General features: G+C 38.1%; 1 long non-coding RNA gene across 5 annotated transcripts in view; it reads right to left on the bottom strand.

The window, feature by feature from the left end:
* LOC105612881 (uncharacterized) overlaps positions 1–22,368 on the bottom strand; it is a 239,845-nt gene that overhangs the window by 109,634 nt on the left and 107,843 nt on the right. Inside the window, exon 7 of one of the 5 annotated variants that reach the window (XR_009601646.1) lies at positions 15,414–20,915. The exons of the other annotated variants lie outside the window; for them this stretch is intronic. This is a non-coding gene — a long non-coding RNA (uncharacterized LOC105612881). Of the gene's footprint in view, positions 1–15,413; positions 20,916–22,368 lie in introns of those variants that run through there. 5 annotated transcript variants of the gene reach the window in all.

Raw genomic sequence — 22,368 nt, 5'->3', positions numbered from 1 at the left:
ATTTTAAAATTAAAAAAAAAAAAATAAAAAAAATAAAGACCAGTGTCAGCAATTTCACATCCTCTCTAGCACCTGGGAAAATGCTGTTTCAGACTTACAGGTTACCCTTTACTTCTCTACTTATTTCAATTCTTAACTGTCTGTGCAAAGTTGGGGAAAATATTTTTTCCAATAAGAGGACCTTTGGTATACTTCTTGTTTATCCATTTGGTTGTGGCCATGTAGTTTCCTGAATTTAAGTCACCCCAAGATGTGAAAATTATGAAGATCTTTAAACTGCAGACTGTGCTCTTTGAATGATGAGAAGGAAAATCATATAAAAATTATTTCCAAAAGAAGCATTGACTTCTGGTGGGCAAAATATTGAGCAACATTCCTGTTGAGAAGACAAAATTTCCTTTCAGACAAGTTTGGATATCACTTGGTTAAGACATAGCATTAAGCTATGACAGGTTATAAAAGGATGTTGACAAGTGATTTTAATTTTGAAAAAGGATCAAATAATAGAAGCAAAGCATCAATAAAGGGGTCAGTGAAATATTAAAAAAATCTAATTCTGCCAAGCAAGCAATATTGCTGAGTACATTTTAAATAAATTTCAGCTTCATTGAGGTATAATTGATACACAAAATTGCAAGATATTTAAAGTATATAATGTGTTGATTTGATATACATTATGAAAGGATACCCCATTAACCTAGTTAATTAACACATCCCCTCACCTCATATATTTATCTTTTTTTTTTAGTAAAGATATTCAAGTTCTACTCTCTTTGTTGTTCTTGTTTAGTCACTAAGTTCTATCTGACTCTTTTGTGACCCCACTGTAACCCACCAGGCTCCTCTTTCCATGGGATTTCCCAGGCAAGAAAGCTGGAGTGGGTTGCTATTTCCTTCTCCAAGGGATCTTTCTGATTCAGGAGTTGAACCTGCATCTCCTAGACTGGCAGGGGGATTCTTTACCACTGAGCCACCGGGGAAACCCTCTACTCTCTTACCAAATTTCAATTATACCAAAAGTGTTACAACTATAACACTTAGATCCTCAGACTCTATTTATCCAGCAGCTAAAAGACTGTACCCTTTCATCAACCTCTCCGTATTTCACCTATCACCCAACCTCTGAAAAATAACTTTCTACTCTCTGTTTCCATGAGTTAAAATTTTTCTTTTTTTAACAAAAAGATTCCAAGGTGGGGAGGGAAGATTTCACATATAAATGATATCATGAAAGTCCTTCTCAGTTTGGCTTATTTCACGTGACATAACGTCTTCATGTTCCATCCATGCTAACCCATATGACAAAACTTCCTTCTTTCTCACAGTTGAATATTATATTGCGTACATGCACCACATCTTTATCCATTCATCCTTTTATGGACACGAAGGTTGCTTTCACATCTTGGCTATTGCAAATCTCGTTGTAATGAACATGGGGGTGCAGATAACTCACTGATATCCTGTTTTCATTTCCTTTGAATATATACCCAGATGTAGGATTGCTGGATCATATGGTAGTTCTATTTTTAATTTCTTGAGAAAACTCCATACTGTTTTCCATAGTGGCTGCACCAGTTTACATTCCCACCAACAGCACACAGGGTTTCTTTTCTCTATATCTTTACCAATACTTTTCATCTCTTGTCTTTTTGAGGCTAGCCACTCTAACAGACATGAGGCAAACTCTCACTGTGGTCTTGATTTGCATTTCCCTGATGAGTGGTGATCTTGAGCACCGTTTCATGTAGCTGTTGGCCATTTGTATGTCTTGTTTGGAAAACCGTGTGCTCAGTTCCTCTGCTCTTATTTCACCTGGATTGTTTGGGCTTTTTATTATTGAGTTGAATAAGTTATAATATTAACCCTCTATCAGACATATGGCTTGCAAATATTTTCTCCCATTCTGTAGATTATCTTTTTATTTTGTTGATCTTTGCTGCAGAGGAGCTTTTGAGTTTGATATAGTCCCACTTGTTTATTTTCACTTTTGTTGCAATTGCTCTGTATGCTTTTATGTGCTTAGCATTTTATTTTGTATTGCAATAGATTCCGAGATTTTGACACAATTGTGGATGTCAAAAATTTACATTTGGAGAGAAAACTAATAAACATAGGGCAAGTGAAAAATGAAATAAGATCATAAGTGTGGCACTAACAATATGTGCAAGAGGAATTCAGAAAAAGAACCAATAGGAAATCATTTGATAACAGTTGTCAGGGAACAATTCATGGCGGGAGGACTTGAACCAGACTCTCAGCTGTATTGAGGAAAGACTGGGAGGATTATTAAAAGGAGGAGGACTGGAACAAGCAAAGACCATTAATAGCCCCATGTGCTGGATTTTGAGGATTGTTTTTTGAGGCTACTAGTTCGTAATGAAAAAGGCGGCACATGAGAAGTAGAAGGGTGTTAGCTTGGAAGGAGAGTGTGGAGCTAGGTATAGTTCAAAGAAGACTATACATTTATGTGATATGTAATGAAGGGCTACTATCTTTTCTTTAATATAACTTGTCATACATTAAAAAAAACCAGCTTCAAATTTTTTTGTGGGACTATATTCTTCAAATTGGAGCCTGTCTGGAAAATAATCTAAAATTAGTACTTACTTATAATGTAAATTCTAAATTTTTGTTAATGAATGGGATGATTTTTGCCCAGGCTAGTATCTTATTCTAGTCGCACAAATTATGCTGTCTAATACTGTAGGACACTATGGTACTCCTAAAATCTGTTGGAGAATTAAACACATTCCTATAGAAACTAGAGTTATATATAGATTCAATACAAATTTATGAATCCACTACCTTAGTCAATAATTTCTTCAGTCCTCATTTACTGAGCACCGTCTCAGTGCCAAGTGCTCTCCTGGGCACTGAAGATGCATAAAAAAGAAACAGTCCATGACTTCAATGAGTCCAGTGGAAGAGAGAAGAATATAAAGGGATAAGAGACTGTGTACAGCAGGAAAATGCCCACTGTGGCCACTCTTTTAGTAAGATGGTTTTATTTTAAGTAACTTCTTGGTGGTGGTGGTTTCGTCACTAAGTCATATTCAACTCTTTGCAATCCCATGGATTACAGTGTGCCAAGCTCCTCTGTCCATGGGATTTCCCAGGAAAGAATACTGGAATGGGTGGCCATTGCTTCTCCAGGGCATCTTCCCAATCCAGAATCGAACCTACATCCCCTGTATTGCAGGCGGATTCTTTACTACTGAGCCACCTGGGAAATTCTTATCAGGGATCAAATACAAAAAAACATTGGTATTTCAGGATGTCGCACGAGCACTGTTTCTGTAAAAGCTACTGTCCATTGCTGGTGACCAAAATGTCACAACATCAAAATGTACAGGAGGTTTGAGCTGTTTGGTCTTAAAGCTCTGTACAGATAGTGATAATGGGCAGTGTATGTGGAAGGAATGAATGTCCCCTAGACACCTGTTTCAGTCTTGGAAGAAAATGACAAAACATGCTCTTCTGTCCCCAGAAACTTCTGGAAAATGTCTGCTGCTGTAACTGATGGGTCACTGTTAGCCTTAGTTACACCAATGGAGGGATAGTCTGAATAAGCAAACAAAGTCTGTGGTGTTAGTCCTTTAGACCATCTTTACCATTTCTCAGTCTCATTAAAAGGGGTAACTCGTGACGATATAGATGTAGCTCCAGAGCTTCTCACCCTCAAGTTATCTTACCACATGGTTACTAAGGATGGAATTTTAATGGACTCAAATCCTTCCATTAGAGATAAAACCAAAGTCTTGAATGAAGATGCTTAGTTAAGATAATGCAAATTACTAAAATCCATTCACACCCTTACAATGTGAAATTCATCAACCACACTTTAAAGGCTGGTATCAAGTTCTCTTCTGTTTACCCAAGAAGGGGATGTTAGAAAGCAGTTGGAGAGTGTGAAAGGTAGGTCAAGAATGTGGAAGCTGAGGGCTGTAAAAAGGGAGTACAAATTTCAGTAACGTCATAGTTTGGTTTGGGATTGACCACGCAGCTCCAAGTGTGTGTAAATCAATGCTGTTTGTGGAAACTGAGCACTATTGCAGCTGGCCCTCACCAGTTTAGTATAGATGACATTACTTTGCAGGAGTCAGTCCTGCTGTTCATGATTATAAAGATTTTAATTGCCTTTTTAAACAAAGCAGTGTTGTTAATTCAAGATGACTTCCAGACAAAGAATAATGTTAAGCTGGGGCTACCAAGGAGGACCACTTGGGTTCTAATCCTGGATCTTTCTTTTTTAGGCTGTGTGATCTTGAAAAGGTAGCTTGACCACTCTGTATATAAGTTCTTATCCGTAAAAAGGGATGAGAATACTACCTAACACAGAGGATTGTTTCGATGGTTAACAGAGATAACACAGAAATGGCTCTTCATACACAGAAAGCTCTCAATTCATATCTATTGTGATTATTTTCTATATAGGACTGAAAATGCCATCCAAAGTCACCGAGCTGACTTACCTGTGACAAAAGTCAGCAGGCTCTGGTAAAAAGGAAATGGGGCAACTTAGTAGGATAGACATTTACATTGCACTCTGCAGGCTATTCCAGAATATTTTGTAATTTTATGAGTCATGAAATAGAATGTCAGTATGTAACCCTAGAAATCTGAGAAAGATATGCTACTATCATAGGAACTTTCCTGAAGACTTCCAAAATGACTTCTCAAATATTTATATCAAAGTATACAAACAGCAGAGGAGATGGAAGGGAAGTTGAGATACAGCCCAAAGGAGGCTGTGGCAGGTAGACATTTCTTTTATGTCACCTTTGTACATGTTTTGTGTTACACACTGCCATATATCTGCCTAAATATAGAAAGTCTTTACAAGAAACTCTAAGACGGATGCTCTAGGAAGCGTCACCTTGTTCATCCTGAGTATCAGCCACCAGCCATGCTGGCATGGCTATCCAGATATTCAGCTACTCCAACCTGAGAATCATGACAACAGGAGATATAAAATAGAATTGCAATTAGCACACTACCACTGAAATAGGGCACATAATTATTTAAGTAATAAGGCACAGAAAGGATAAACCAAGTATTCTGGTTCTCCAATCATTTTAAAATGTATTAACAATTTGAAAAAAATTGAAATGTGACTGAGTACACTTTTTATTTACCAAATTTTATATTTTTAAAAATTTATTCAGGAGGTATATCTGATTCTCCAAATAACGTAAAGTCATAATATTGATCTTCAATTAGTGCCTCAGGCTACCCAAGTTATCCTGCTAAAGTTTTCAAGTTTTTGTATAAATAAAGCTTTACCTATTATGATTTTGAAAACATGATACTTTGTTTCTCTGTTAATACTTTTTAGCTGATCACTTTTTGAGCTATGGAAAGGTCAGAGAGATATGGAAAATATCTAAAAGAAATAAATCCAGTGAAGTTTTGACATTCTTCTACAGAACAGGGAGGAAAAGCAGTGACAAGCCAACAGTAGCATGAAACTCTGATGCACTATGTTCAAACAGGAAGTAATAGCCATTTAAGAAAATACTGATTCTAAAAATTTATATATTTATCCAGCTCTTTTGATGGGTCCTTCTCATATTTTTCAGTGAAAAACATTAAATAGTAAAGTAGATATCAAGTGGGAATTTTCTGTATGATGCAGGGAACCCAAAGCTGGTGCTCTATGACAACCTAGAAAGGTAGGATGGGGAGGGAGGTGGGAGAGGGGTTCAAGAAGGAGGGGACATATGTATACCTATGACTGATTCATGTTGATGCATGGCAGAAACCAACCCAATATTGTAAACTAATTATCTTCTAATTAAAAAAAATAGTACCTAAAAAAAAAGAAAAAACATTAAATACCTGCTCTGATTAATTGGGCTTTTTCCATGCCTTGCAGAATTATGCAGGGTCTGTGGTGTCTCTTTGGGCACATAAAAGTTCTTGGATGATTTCCAGCCATCATTTCAAAATACAAAAATGGACTAGTTTAATTACAGAGAAGTTAATTCGTGGACATCATCTTGGCAGTGGTGCAAAGGTAAAAATAATCCCTCTCCATGGAAACCAAATACAACAAGGAAATTCTAATTGAATCACATGTGTTTCATGGCCTTGAGCCACACTGTTTTGGGTCAGGGACATTTATTTTCCATCACCTTTTGAAAAATAAAGTATCACATTGCAGTTAAGTTTCAAAGGTGTTTCTTTCCCCACAAATCAAAATTAAGTAAAATTAATTTATCAAAACAACTATATGAACTTCTAGATAAATATGTTGAGTTATAACACATGGATTTATTATCACTTCCACCCAGGGTCCCACTAAACTATCATTTAAGAAATATAAACAAGCATAAAGCAATGAGGATAAATATTTTAAAAAAGAGAGGATTAAAATAGATGAGAAATGGTGAAGAAATGAACCATCTTTCCAACTGCTCAGACCAAAAATGTTACGTTCATCCATAACTCCAACTCTCTTCCCTTAATATTTCTGACCAGTCCATGAGGAAATCTCTTAGATCTACCATCAAAATATATTCAAAATTTAACCATTTTTTCACCAGTTTCACAGCTACCACACAAGTAAAGGCTGCCATTATCTCTTGTCTATATTACTGCAGTAATCTCTTCCCTGACCTCTCCTGATCCACCACTGTCCCATTCTCAGCAGAAGAGTCATTGTTTCTTTTAATAATGTCAGGTCTTCTAAAAACATCAGTCATGTTTAAGCACTCCATTCCCCTCCTGTCTCCTAAAAGGAGATGCCTAATTTTGACAATGGCCCACAATGCCCTACCCTGTCTGGATTCCTGTCCCTGACCTGATCTTACCACTTTTGCCCACGCTATTCTTGGTCCATACTTGCCTCCAGCCTCCAACATATCAGCTATACTGCTGCCTCAGGTTTCATGCCTGGGGTGCCTCCTTCTGCCTGGGGTGCTTTCTTCCCAAATTTATACAACTCAATGCTAGCTGTAACTTCACTTTCTCAATGATCCCTTTTCCAACACACTTAAAGTCCAACCTCAATCTTTACGTATCTGATATCCATTAACCCATTGCATTTCTTTTCCATAGCATTTATCACTCTCTAACATCCTATATAATTTACTTATTATGTATATATCTGTCACATCCAGGGACTCAAATTTTACAAATAATTGTGAGCATCTTTCCAATACCTCTAGGAAACACAGAATGGAGAAGGAAATGGCAATACACTCTAGTATTCTTGCCTGGAGAATTTCACGGACAGAGGAGGCTAGTGGGCTACAGTCCATAGAGTCACAAAGAGTCGGACACAACTGACCAGTTGAACAGGAAACACAGAAAGTCACTCTACATGGTTCCCCTTTTGCACTTCATACTTGAATAAACTGGCAAACATCCAAGCTAAAAGAAAGTGACCAAACTAAATAAACAAATAGTACCAGTAAAGTTGCTTAGATGCTAGAAACAAACATACATAAACTGTTTTCGGTTCAGCATGAAGAAACTTAGATACATGCAGTACAACACAGGACGCTAAAACTGTGCATTATAAAGATAGCAAGACTTTTGAAAAGTCTAAACAGCTGTGGAGTACACTTAGCCACTGGTTCAAGGCTATTTTATACCAGGAGGTCTTGTTTTTGCTCCCCTGCTAATAATTCAAGACTGTGCTTGTCTTCTGTCTATAATTTGTGCTGAGTTAGTGACATACACAAGGTAGCTCAAAATAACTTTATTCTAAATTAAACAAATGACAACTTTTTATTTTCCAAGGTTTGAAAATGTCTGGGGATAAAGTTTTCAGCACTGGAATGGTATAGGTTTCTACCCAAACCCAAAATTATTCCTGAAATATCTGATTTCCTCTTGTTCTTAATTTGTAAATTATTCAATGCTTTTACTTCTATATCAAAGGATTTTGCTATATGTAGAAAAAAGTATGATATTTAATACCAAAGTAAAAATGTAATCTGGACTGATTTTTCAAATCCTAATTCTTACATCTAAAGCTGAAAGTTCATTAGAAAAGTCAGTTTTGAGAACTATAAGCCAAGATCAATTTTAAAATAATTTGAAGTCTGTGAATTCAATGTTCCTCTATTTTGACTCAATACTGTAGTAAGATTATTAGATTTAAAGATAAGATGGCAAATTCTTTACCCACTGCTTTACAAATCTGTGCTAATTTTATAATAGTAACACAGGATAAACCACAGATAATTCTATTCCTAAGTATTACTGCAGCAGGACTTGGGGAATAGACACACTTTCATACAGGCAAGTTATTTTATACTACCTTAAAATGATATTTACAGAGGTGGTTAGAGAGTGAGCAACAGAGTACACTATTATTATATTTAGGTAAGTATATAGATAACATAAATTGAAAATATATAAAAGGTCCTCAAATTATGATGGTTTGACTTAATGATTTTTCAGCCTAACAATGCTGTAAAAGGGAAACAGACTCAGCTAAAATTGTACTTCAAATTGTAAACATTGACCTTTTCCCAGGCTGGCAATATTTGGTCCAGCACAGAGATCTCGTGATGCTGGGCACTGGCAGTGAGCTGTAGCTCCCAGTCAACCACACAGTCATGAGGATAAAAACTGATACACTTACATAACCATTCTGTACCCATACAATCATTCTGTGCCCACACAACCATTCTGTTTTCCACTTTCAGCACACATGAGATATTCAACAGTTTATAAAATAAGCTTTGTGTTAGATGATTTTGTCCAACTGCACGCTAATATAAGTGGTAAAGTAGGCTGGGCTAAGCTATGATGTTCTGGTAGATTAGGTGTATTAAATGTATTTTCAACTTATGACATTTTCAATTCACAATACGATTTATTGGGATATAGCCTTCTAGAACTAACACCCAAAAGAGATGTCCTGTTCTTTATAGGGGACTGGAATGCAAAAGTAGGAAGTCAAGAAACACCTGGAGTAACAGGCAAATTTGGCCTTGGAGTACAGAATGAAGCAGGGCAAAGGCTAATAGAGTTCTGCCAAGAGAACACACTGGTCATAGCAAATACCCTCTTCCAACAACACAAGAGAAGACTCTACACATGGACATCATCAGATGGTCGACACCGAAATCAGACTGATTATATTCTTTGCAGCCAAAGATGGAGAAGCTCTATATAATTAGCAAAACAAGACCGGGAGCTGACTGTGGCTCAGATCATGAACTCCTTATTGCCAAATTCAGACTGAAATTGAAGAAAGTGGAGAAAACCACTAGACCATTCAGGTATGACCTAAATCAAATCAGTCCCATCACTTCATGGGAAATTGATGGGGAAACAGTGGAAATAGTGTCAGACTTTATTTTGGGGGGCTCCGAAATCACTGCAGATGGTGATTGCAGCCATGAAATTAAAAGATGCTTACTCCTTGGAAGGAAAGTTATCACCAAACTAGATAGTATATTCAAAAGCAGAGACATTACTTTGCCAACAAAGGTCTGTCTAGTCAAGGCTATGGTTTTTCCAGTTGTCGTGTATGGATGTGAGAGTTGGACTGTGAAGAAAGCTGAGCACCGAAGAATTGATGCTTTTGAAGTGTGGTATTGGAGAAGACTCTTGAGAGTCCCTTGGACTGCAAGGAGATCCAACCAGTCCATTCTAAAGGAGATCAGTCCTGGGTGTTCTTTGGAAGGAATGATGCTAAAGCTGAAACTCCAATACTTTGGCCACCTCATGTGAACAGTTGACTCACTGGAAAAGACCCTGAAGCTGGGAGGGATTGGTGACAGGAGGAGAAGGGGACAATAGAGGATGAGATGACTGGATGGCATCACTGACTCGATGGACATGAGTTTGAGTGAACTGCGGGCATTGGTGATGGACAAGGAGGCCTGGCGTGCTGCACTTCATGGGGTCGCAAAGAGTCGGACACGACTGAGCAACTGAACTGAACTGATGATTATACAGTGGAAGTGAGAAATAGATTTAAGGGACCAGATCTGATAGAGTGCCTGATGAACTATGGATGGAGGTTCGTGATACTGTATCAGTTCAGTTCAGTTCAGTTCAGTCGCTCAGTCATGTGTGACTCTTTGTGACCCATGAATTGCAGCACGCCAGGCCTCCCTGTCCATCACCAACTCCCGGATACGGTATAGGAGACATAAATCAAGACCATTCCCAAGAAAAAGAAATGCAATAAAGCAAATCTGAGGAGGCCTTACAAATAGCTGTGAAAAGAAGGAAAGTGAAAAGAAAAGGAAAAATATACCCATTTGAATGCAGAGTTCTAAAGAATAGCAAGAAGAGATAAGAAAGCCTTCCTCAGTGATCAATGCAAAGAAATAGAGGAAAACAACACAATGGGAAAGACTAGAGATCCCTTCAAGAAAATCAGAGATACCAAGGGAACATTTCATGCAAAGATGGGCTCAATAAAGGATAGAAATGGTATGGACCTAACAGAAGTAGAAGATATTAAGAAAAGGTGGCAAGAATACACAAAACTGTACAAAAAAGAGCTTCACGACCCAGATAATCATGATGGTGTGATCACTCACCTAGAGCCAGACATCCTGGAATATGAAGTCAAGTGGGCTTAGGAAGCATCACTATGAACAAATCTAGTGGAGGTGATGGAATTCCCATTGAGCTATTTCAAATCCTGAAAGATGATGCTGTGAAAGTGCTGCACTCAATATGCCAGCAAATTTGGAAAACTCAGCAGTGACCACAGGACTGGAAAAGGTCAGTTTTCATTCCAATCCCAAAGAAAGACAATGTCAAAGAATGCTCAAACTACTGCACAATTGCACTTATCTCACACGTTAGTAAAGTAATGCTCAAAATTCTCCAAGCCAGGCTTCAGCAGAATGTGAACTGTGAACTTCCCGATGTTCAAGCTGGTTTTAGAAAAGGCAGAGGAACCAGAGATCAAATTGCCAACATCCACTGGATCATAGAAAAAGCAAGAGAGTTCCAGAAAACCATCTATTTCTGCTTTATTGACTATGCCAAAGCCTTTGACTGTGTGGATCACAATAAATGGTGGAAAATTCTGAGAGAGATGGGAATACAGACCACCTGACCTGCCTCTTGAGAAATCTGTATGCAGGTCAGGAAGCAACAGTAAGAACTGGACATGGAACAACAGACTGGTTCAAAATAGGAAAGGGAGTATGTCAAGGCTGTATACTGTCACCCTACTTATTTAACTTATATGCAGAGTACATTATGAGAAATGCTGGGCTGGAGGAAGCACAAGATGGAATCAAAATTGCCAGGAGAAATATCAATAACCTCAGATATGCAGATGACACCACCCTTATGGCAGAAAGTGAAGAAAACTAAAGAGCCTCTTGATGAAAGTGAAAGAGAACAGTGAAAATTTTGGCTTAAAACTCACCATTCAGAAAACGAAAATCATGACATCTGGTCCCATCACTTCATGGCAAATAGATGGGGAAACAGTGGAAATAGTGGCTGACCTTATTTTTCTGGGCTCCAAAATCATTGCAGATGGTGATTGCAGCTATGAAATTAAAAGATGCTTACTCCTTGAAAGGAAAGTTATGACCAACCTAGACACCATATTCAAAAGCAGAGACATTACTTTGCCAACAAAGGTCCGTCTAGTCAAGGCTATGGTTTTTCCAGTGGTCATGTATGGATGTGAGAGTTGGACTATAAAGAATGCTGAGTGCAGAAGAATTGATGCTTTTGAGTTATGGTGTTGGAGAAGACTCTTGAGAGTCCCTTGGAGTGCAAGGAGATCCAACCAGTCCATCCTAAAGGAGATCAGTCCTGGGTGTTCGTTGGAAGGACTGATGTTGAAGCCGAAACTCCAATACTTTGGCCACCTGATGCGAAGAGCTGTCTCATTTGACAAGACCCGGATGCTGGGAACGATTGAGGGCAGGAGGAGAAGGGGCCAACAGAGGATGAGATGGTTGGATGGCATCACCGACCCAATGGAAATGGGTTTGGGTGGACTCTGGGAATTGGTGATGGACAGGGAGGCCTGTTGTGCTGCGGTTCATGGGGTCACAAAGAGATGGACACGACTGAGCGACTGAACTGAACTGAGCCTTATCATAAAGTGAAGAAGATCTGTGTATCTATAACTAAATTTTTTTTAAAATTTGCTCTTGTATTAAGACAGAACTCTAACATTTCTCAGCAATTTACAACCTCTGGCATTGCTGTTCAGCCCACTCAACAGCCCTCGTTCAGGGCTGAGCGAGGTCCCATGGAATCTTCTCTTAATCTTGGCTAACATCTCGCCAGATGTATGGTGAATTCTCACACAAGGTTCTGGTTCTGACTCTCATGCAGCCTCCTCTTTCGTACCCTGTGTTAAATTCCAGCTGCTTTAGGCATACTCAAACCCTAGTCTCTGCCTCCAAAGCTCAGCAAGACCATGGGCCCCCCATCCCTGTACTGTGGCAAGAATCTACTCAGGTGAAAAACTAAAACAAGAACACCTGGGAAAACACTAGTGGGAAATCTTGGGAAATACTGGGAAAATCTTGTGTCTGTCCTTGATTTACATGATTATAGTCCTGTGATACCAGTTTTTCAATGCTGGTATCTAAAACTGTCATCTAAAATATTTGCATGTTTCTAAGTGAGAGGCCATTCATTATTGCTTGCTATGTCATGGTTGAAAGTGACAATCTCCTGTGCTTTTTTACAAATTTTATTAAACAGTTATAGGACTATTGATGTTTTCTGTACCTTCCTGAGTCAATAGTGTTTTTACAAGAATTTTTCTATTACACTTAATTTTTCATATTTCCTGGCAAAAAAATGGTGTTCATAACATGCTATTTCATTTCAGGGTCTGAAGCATCCATGTATTCCTAGTATTTTTTGTGACTTCTACCTTTTCCTTGGTTAATTTCATCAGAAGTTTGTCAAATTTATTAGCCTTTTCAATGCACTACTCTTTTCTGTTGTGTTGATCCTCTATATTGAATGTTTCTCCACACTGTTACTATTTTTTGCTCTTTATTATTTCCTTCCTTCTATTTTCTTTGGATTAATTTTTCTGTCTTTCATGACCATGCATAATTCAATAGCAATTCAGAGTGTCATTTCTTCGGCACAATGTGATTGACTGTTCATATGAAAAGTCATATTGGATTGATTACTCATAAGGGTAAAGACAACATCTGTTTATCTTTGTATTTCCAGGGCCTAGTACATAGTAGGTCCTCAAATAATGTGTTGCTGTAGGGATCTGGAAAAGTATATTTTAATACAACTAACTATCGGGAAAAAATAAACATGACCATGTTATAAATTTCAATCATGATATAACCTTTAATAAAATCATTAGGGTTGTCTAAAGCAATGTTGTGAAATAGCATAAGGTATCAATTTTGGTCACCTTTAAATCACATTATTGTCTAGATCAATGGATATTCAACAGTGTTGAATTTGTTTATAGTATTGCCAGTGTTTCCTGAACTGTTTCCTGAACTGTCTTAAAAGCTAAAGCAGCTAAATCATGCATTTTAATATATTTTTTCCTCTAGCATTCTTCTGATTTGACGTAGATTTGTGCACAGTATCTGAAAAGTTGACACCCACAAATAACTTTAAATAACATTACAAAATGAGGAAGTTATCTAATAAATAGGTCATTAAAGAAATTAACCTGCTGTGTTCTTCTATTATTAACCACCAGATTTTTATTTTTTTATAAGAAGGCACCTGTAAACTTACCCTGAATGTTAGATGTATACAGTTCTTATCAACCTTACATCAAATACAATATAAAAATATATAACATTTGACAATTCATGTTTGTAATATTGTGAAGGGAGAAAACTGAAAGTGTAGACTATAGACCCAGGACCCAAGTATCTTTCTTTTGTCAAGCTTATTTCCAAAGCTCTTGCTGTTATTGAATTTTTAGATATCCATGTATGGATGGAAGTAATCATACTCAGCATTCAAAGTTCTGAATGCTTTGAAACTTATGAAGACCTAAGAAGCAAAGATACCATTTTTTTCTATTTAACATTAAATCTAATGCATAAGTATTTAGAGCAAGTAGAAATTATACCTTCTACTTACATTTTGCCTATTATAATACTAAAATCATCTGCATTAATTAAACAAAAGCAAATTTTTGAGGGTCTTCTTTGTGACAGGCACTGTATACACACACTTCTTTACACACTTGGAATCATGGCTGGTGACAAAGGCATATAATTCTAGGATCCATTTAAATTTACCCAGGTTATCCACAAAGAACAGAATGTAATTGGCACTTTGGGTCAAATGACCTATATGATTAAAGATGTCTGGTTTCAAACTGTATTAGGAGGGACCACTATCGAAGGTCAAGTGTGAACAAAGTATGACTGGTTTGGTTCTCTTCTGAAGACTATAATGAGATTTTATTGATGCTTATCTAACTTTTTAAAATCTCCAGCTACAAGACAGCAAAAAAGACACAGATGCGTATAACGGACTTTTGGACTCAGAGGGAGAGGGAAAGGGTGGGATGATTTGGGAGAATGGCATTGAAACATGTATACTATCATGTAAGAATCGAATCGCCAGTCTATGTCTGATGCAGGATACAGCATGCTTGGGGCTGGTGTACGGTGATGACCCAGAGAGATGTGTTGGGGAGGGAGGTGGGAGGGGGGTTCATGTTTGGGAACGCATGTACACCTGTGGTGGATTCATGTCAATGTATGGCAAAACCAATACAGTATTGTAAAGTAAAATAAAGTAAAAATAAAAATTTAAAAAAAAGAGGAGCCAAGTTATCCCCTAAAATATATATATATATATATATATATATACACATATACATATATATAGTTTTCTTAGAAAAGAACTGTAAGGATACCACTTCCCAATCTTAAATGCTTTTTTAAAAATACAATGTTCTCCTAGTAGACAACTAAAGTTATAATGAAAGAAAGTGGACAAGACAAAACCTAAAACATATGAGTTTGAAAAAGATAAATCCACATATATTCTAAATTATCTAACTAGAAACAGTCTAATAGTTGCTAAGCAGCTACTGTAATAGCTCTGGTAGTGAACAAATATCTCTCTGTGTCCTCTAATGATCCACGAGGAGCCGAGCAAAGGCAGCTCCATGGGGTGAATTGCTGAAATCTGAAGGTATAGCTGGGCTGATATTTTCAGGTTTTTTTTTTTTACCATTTGGCTGTACAAATATTTCTTTTCCAATTTATGAATGTGGAACTAGACAAAGAGAAGCTTATAAATTCATAGATTCTTCAAATATTATGTTCTTTTAATTTTATGATTCTGCTTTTTTTTTAAAAAATGACTAATATTATAATGAAATGGGAAAACAGCCACTAAAATACTTTTAAGGTATAATTTAGCTAACATGGAAAATAATACTTCACAAAGCAAAGGAGATCTGAAATCAAAGAGCAGTTTTAAATAGGAATGTTAAATGGTTTATTTTGATTAATTTTTACATTATTCTTTTCTAGATCTCCCATGTCTCATGTTAGTAATATGGAAAGAATTTCCAATTAACATGTTGTCCAGTTCAATTTTTCCTCTAAGTTCAGGAAGAAATATTCAGCATCACAGTGGCTACCACCAATCAGTCACCTTCATCTCTGCAATCCAGCCACTCCACACAACACCACTTATGTAACCTGAGCTTGTTACCACACTTCAGTACCTTTGTCCATTCTGTTCCCACATCAAGGTTCAGTTCAGTTCAGTTCATTCCCTCAGTTATGTCCGACTCTTTGCAACCCCATGAATCGCAGCACGCCAGGCCTCCCTGTCCATCACCAACTCCCGGAGTTCACTCAGACTCACGTCCATCGAGTCAGTGATGCCATCCAGCCATCTCATCCTCTGTTGTCCCCTTCTTCTCCTGCCCTCAGTCCCTCCCAGCATCAGAGTCTTTTCCAATGAGTCAACTCTTCATATGAGGTGGCCAAAGTACTGGAGTTTCAGCTTCAGCATCATTCCTTCCAAAAGAAATCCCAGGGCTGATCTTCAGATCTCATCCTCCCTTCAAGGTCCATCTCAGATTTGATATCTCACTGAGCTCTTACTTGATCTTTGTGCCCCTACTCTCCAAAACCAAGTCTGAATTTTCCCATCTCTCACAGGCCTTTGCTCTCACTTCTCATCTAGTTTGTTGGGCTTTATTTTGTTTTTATTGAGACTTTATTTTTTAGAACAGTTTTAGATTCACAGTAAATCTGAGTATGAAGGTACAGAAATTTCTCCTTTACCTCTGACTCCATACCTGCACAGTGCTACGCACCCCGCTCCGCCACTATCAACATCCCCCATCAGAGTGGTACATTTATTGCAACTGATAAACCTATTTTGACACATAATTATCACCAAAGACCATAATTTATATTTCAGCTCACTCTTGGTGTTGTACACTCTGTGGATATGTACAGATATATAATAAAATGTAACCACCATGACTTGTTCTTTGATTTTAAGTGGGCAAAAAATACATTAGGACACACAGAAACTGTAAGGGTGAGCGAAAGAACACAGTAAGTCAAGTATTTACACAAAAAGTCTGAGTTTCTACTCTTAGTCTTTTCTTCACATATATGAAGATTAGAATTGACAGGATGGTATAAGAAAGTCTGTTAGCTGTTGCCACAATAATTGACTGAACTCTACTATTTTCAACTAAACTCTTCACCATGGCAAAAGCAGCAATGCTGAGGCCTTGTTTCTAAACAGGGTCAGTTCTAGGCAAAAACAAGAAAGGACAAAACAGTGGTCTTCTGCCTTTAATTTTGTTTGTGTCTCCTTCTGCCATTCAGCTCTTCATCATATTCATACTACCATGAGGGTCTCGCACTGTGTACTCCTTGGGATTATCATCCAGGTCCCCAGACCTTCTCTGAATACCCCCCCACCCACCCTCACAACATTCCTCTGACCTTATAGGCAACTTATTTGCATGTTTGATAAACTAACTTCAAGTGAGTGCTTATAAATGAGAAACTCAGTGTTTTATCTATTCACAATAACATACCATACCAATTCCTAAGACTCGGCCAAATGAGTGACTTTTTATATATATGGGCTTCAAATTACAAGAATATGCAGTTTTATGTTTTCATGACAAATTAAAAATCTGCAATATTGTTACCTATATTTTGTGTACTTCAATCCTTTTAAACAAGACCCCTGAAGGCATACTGCTTCCCTTCCTGCCCCCAAGACTAGAGGCACAGAGTACAAAAGAGCCACCTGACTAGGCTCCACCTCTTAGGTATGTAGGATGAAGACCAGGCCTGGGCAGAGAGATTGCACAAACATTTTTCTAATACTTGAGGAAATTAACCAAATGATAAGTGCAAAAAAATGTTAAATCTCAAGTCAGTAGGGTCCAAAAGTTTTAAAACGAGCTTGCAAAACATATGACTCATGGAAAAATCTGTTTGGGAGACTTCCAGAACAATTCAGAGGGACAGTCAAGAAATGATTACTTATTGAAGCAGCATTTTAACACCAGTAAATTTAGTTTGTTTTAGTAGTGGATACCTTTGAGAACATTTATGAACTGTGATGTTTAAATAAAAACACATATACATCATTTTTATTGCTCTTTCCACAAACCTCTATTTTCTTTAAGTCCTCAATCTTGCCCTCCATAGTTTCACACACCATGGTCTTTTTCACAAACACATCACCCAGTTTATGAAGGACTACTGTATTTCCAGGCAGGTCTCTGTCTCAGCTCCATCAGATCACACCATTGAACAAACACTTGGGCCTCCTACATTAGCCCTGCTTCTAAGGGGCAGTTGAGAAAATGCATATATTATGCTCTCAGTTACATATTATAACTAAACTTACCATCTTCCTTTCTGGCTTCTGAAATACCCCTTCCCCAACTGTGTACCATTCCTCACTCTTAAAATACTCTGGGTTTGGTTAGCAGGAGAAGAAATGAAACCTGTTCTTATTAATTAATATGGTTATGGTGCTTTTATCTATCAAGGTAGATCTATAAACACTACACCATTCGATTTTCTAAACAAAAATATTCAAGCAGATACTATTTCTACTTTTAAGTGAGCCTCATGTTCCACAAATAGAGTTCAGGCTAGGAACCAGGTCTTTGAATTTCAGATTCAGTGCTTTTTCCATTATGCTCCTCTGCTCTCCATTATTCAAGTGTCTGTTGTCCTATATGTTTTTCTATATTAACATGAATAGTAGGACATGAACTCTGTTTCTGTTTCTACAGCATACAGCATAGCTTTAACTAATAGTTTAAAATAAAGTGTGTGTCTGACAAATTCACTAATAGTGTATTTCTTCAGTAGGTTATCATGGACAGAGGAGCCTAACGGGCTACAGTTCATGTGGTCTCAAAGAGTTCAACAGGACTGAACAACTAACACTTAGTAGGTTATGATATTTTATAGATGAGAAACCTAAGCCTCAAAGAGGTTAAGCATCTTACCTAACTCACATAGTACATGTTAGAGACAGTATACCAAGACAGGTTGAGACAGGATTTAAACCTAAGTCTTCTGCTGCTGCTGCTAAGTCACTTCAGTCATGTCTGACTCTGTGCGACCCCATGGACTGCAGTCCACCAGGCTTCTCCATCCATGGGATTTTCCAGGCAAGAGTACTGGAGTGGGTTGCCATTGCCTTCTCCGAAACCTAAGTCTATCTAACTCCAAATCCCATGGTCTCACTAAATCTTCATATCTTCCTCCAGGGTGGTCTCTCTGGGGAATTCCACCAGAAGCCAATTTACTTTGTACAAAATATCCAGTCTAAGCCTATCCTGATTCAAAGGTCATGGTCTATTCCTATACAACAGTAAATTGCACGTTCTCCTAGCTCTCACTCCATGTCTCTTTCTGGAGATTCACTACAATAACAAGTGTTCCTTTGGGAAAAGTCCAGTTCTTCAGCCTCCCTGGCCCAGTGTGGGATGACTCAGGTCAGACTACAGCAGTTCCAAACAACCTCTTCCAAACAAGACCTTAAGAATGTCAGTGACTCAGGTACTATTGTTCTCAGATGACCTTGGGTAGGGGCCATGACCACTTACAAGTATAAAAAACTAAGTAATTCACGATGGAGAAAGTCAGGCTGAGGGGTTGTATTGCTTTCAGGCTTATACAAAAGAAAACGGGAAGAAATGTACCAACTGACTGACTACTGCATAACCTGATAAATGGTAGTCATCTTTCAAATTAAATCTTATTTTTTTCCTCTTTTGATTGAAAGAAAATGCAAGATAAGATCTAAGAGTAGTAACCTTCTGCAGCCCTCCAGGAAATGTTTATTTTGTCTTATATATAAAACCATAACTGGTATCCAAAAGAACTTGATGCCCTTGTTAAGAATGAAAAAGACCATGGTAAACAGCTGGAGGGGGCTGATAGCATGTTTCAGGGCGTGCATTCTTTACTGCCCCTAGAATTGCTCATTTCAAAGAGGAGGAAAACATTTCCTGCCTTAGTGCATAACAGAGAAAGGCAAATGGTCTGGAATGACCTCAGAAGATTTAGCAGTTTTCTGAAGAATTTGAACAGACTTTGCTCAGAGCTTCCTTTAACTGGACATCTGCCAAACCACTTGGAAAATTTGTGCGTTCAGAAAGAAGAAAGATCCCCACTACAAAAGATATTCTCCATAAGAAAGTACTACAACCACTGTAAATATTTTTACCATTGATTGTATGAGTGATTACATCAGAATTCTTGGTGTACTTTTCTAATTTCCCTCATCCCTATCTATCACTTTTTAAAATGCAAACACTGTGGTTTGTGCAGTGTGTGGTTACTAGTTTGTGCAGAATTTAATATATTCATTAATGTTTTATACTGGACCAAGCACTGAGGATACAATGACATTTAATCCATCACTAGGATACAATGACATTTAATCCATAGATATTTCTTGAGTATTTACCATGTTTCCAGCACTGAATTAGGATGGAGTATGATGACAAACTAGTCAACTGTCCTATCTTAATGGAGTTTTCACTCTAATCCATTATGTCATAATTCTCACTGTGAACCAAATCACCAGGCAGCTTTTAAAACAGACCACTGAAAAGAAGGTCCCACCTCAGTTCAGTTCAGTCACTCAGTTGTGTCCAACTCTTTGCGACCCCATGGACTGCAGCACGCCAGGCCTCCCTGTCCATCACCAACACCTAGAGTTTACTCAGACTCATGTCCATTGAGTCAGTGATGCCATCCAACCATCTCATCCTCTGTCAGCCCCTTCTCCTCCTGCCTTCAATCTTTCCCAGCATCAGGGTCTTTTCTAATGAGTCAGTTCTTCGAATCAGGTGGCCAAAGTTATGGAGTTTCAGCTTTAGCATCAGTCCTTCCAATGAATATTCAGGACTGATTTCCTTTAGGATGGACTGGTTGGATCTCCTTGCAGTCCAAGGGACTCTCAAGAACCTTCTCTTACACCACAGTTCAAAAGAATCAATACTTCGGCACTCAGCTTTCTTTATAGTCCAACTCTCACATCCATACGTGACTAATGGAAAAACCATAGCCTTGACTAGATGGACTTTTGTTGGCAAAGTAATGTCTCTGCTTTTGAATATGCTCTCTAGGTTGGTCATAACTCTTCTTCCAAGGAGCAAGTGTCTTTTAATTTTATGGCTGCAATCACCATCTGCAGTCATTTTGGAGCCCCCCAAAATGAAGTCTGTCACTGTTTCCATTGTTTCTCCAACTATTTGCCATGAAGTGGTGGGACGAAATACCATGATTTTAGTTTTCTGAATGCTGAGTTTTAAGCCAACTTTTTCACTCTCCTCTTTCACTTTCATCAAGAAGCTCTTTAGTTTTCTTTGCTTTCTGCCATAACGGTGGTGTCATCTGCATATCTGAGGTTATTGATATTTCTCCCTGCAGTCCTGATTCCAGCTTGTGTTTCATCCAGTCCAGCGTTTCTCATGACGTACTCTGCACAGAAGTTAAATAAGCAGGGTGACAATACACAGCCTTCACATACTCCTTTCCTGATTTGGAACCCACCTGCTGCTGCTGCTGCTAAGTCGCTGCAGTCGTGTCCGACTCTCTGTGACCCCATAGATGGCAGCCCACCACGCTCTACCCACCTAAGACCAGTTAAATCAAAGTCATTGGTTTGGATGTAGATGCAAATAATGAAGCAGTAGATTATAACGTAATAAATATAATGACTGAGATAAATAAGGGATACTTTGAAATAACATAGAAAGTACATGCAACCGAGATTTGGAGCTGAGTACCATGTTAAAGAGGTTTCCCTTGTAGCTCAGTTGGTAAAGAATCTGCCTACAATGCAGGAGACCTGGGTTTGATTCCTGGGTTGGGAAGATCCCCTGGAGAAGGAAATGGCAACCCATTTCAATATTCTTGCCTGGAGAATCCCATGGACTGTAGCCTGCCAGGCTCCTCTGTCCATGGAGTCGCAAGAGTCAGACACAACTTAGCGACTAAACCAGCAACCACCAGCAGCATGTTTTAAATGATAATTTATCACTTATTTTAGGAAACAAAGGGAGTGAGGCCATTCAAGACAAAAGGCATATGGAATTCAAAGGCAGAGAGGCACATTTCTGAGAGAGTTCAGAGACAGTTATTTGTTTAGCATGTGAAGCCCAAGCTTAGAAGAGAGATATAGAACCACAGGAACTGGACAGAAGCAGAGCAAGGAAATTCAGATTCTCAGGCTAAGAATCTAGGAGTTTCTGAATTATTTCTTAATTTTCTGAGACAAATAGAGCTTTGGAGGTAATTTAAACAAGAGACTAGAGTTATCATTGCCCATTTACTCCCAGGCCATGGATATTTAAATATGGCAAGTCCTGAAGCAACAACACAGTAACCCAAAATTGTGTCATCTCTTAATTACCGGAAGCAGTCAACACTTGATCTGCTAAAGCTATCTGTAATTAGTCTACTATTCTACTTGAATGTGTGTCTAGCTTTCTCTAGTTCCCTCGAGCAAAACCAATCACCTGTCTTGCTCTTAAGATTTTTTTCAAGTCTAAGCCCTGAAGTGATGCTGAAGACAATTACCACACTTATTCACAGAAAGGAGAGAAAGTGCAGGACTCTAGAAGAAATGATCTGAGTTCAGCACAGGCCTCCAGTGAAAGGAGGAACTAAATATTCTAAAACTGTTTTCAGAGAATATTGTCAGCTTGCTTATTTGATAAGGCAAGAAAGATTTTTTTTTCCACCTGAGAAATAATGGTCATTTCAACTTTTTTCCAGACTGTCCTATAATTGCTTCTATGCATTTCATGAAGCCCAAAACATGTTTTTGTTATTTATAACCCCTTGTTTTCCCCCACTACTCATGAAATGGTGAAAAACGGCTCTTACAAATAAGAGAGAATTCAAGTACAGTACCTGCTTGTTTGGCTCA

Source organism: Ovis aries, chromosome 8, assembly GCF_016772045.2.
Source record: "Ovis aries strain OAR_USU_Benz2616 breed Rambouillet chromosome 8, ARS-UI_Ramb_v3.0, whole genome shotgun sequence".
NCBI lineage: Eukaryota > Metazoa > Chordata > Mammalia > Artiodactyla > Bovidae > Ovis > Ovis aries.
This window is presented reverse-complemented; position numbering and strand designations above follow the sequence as displayed.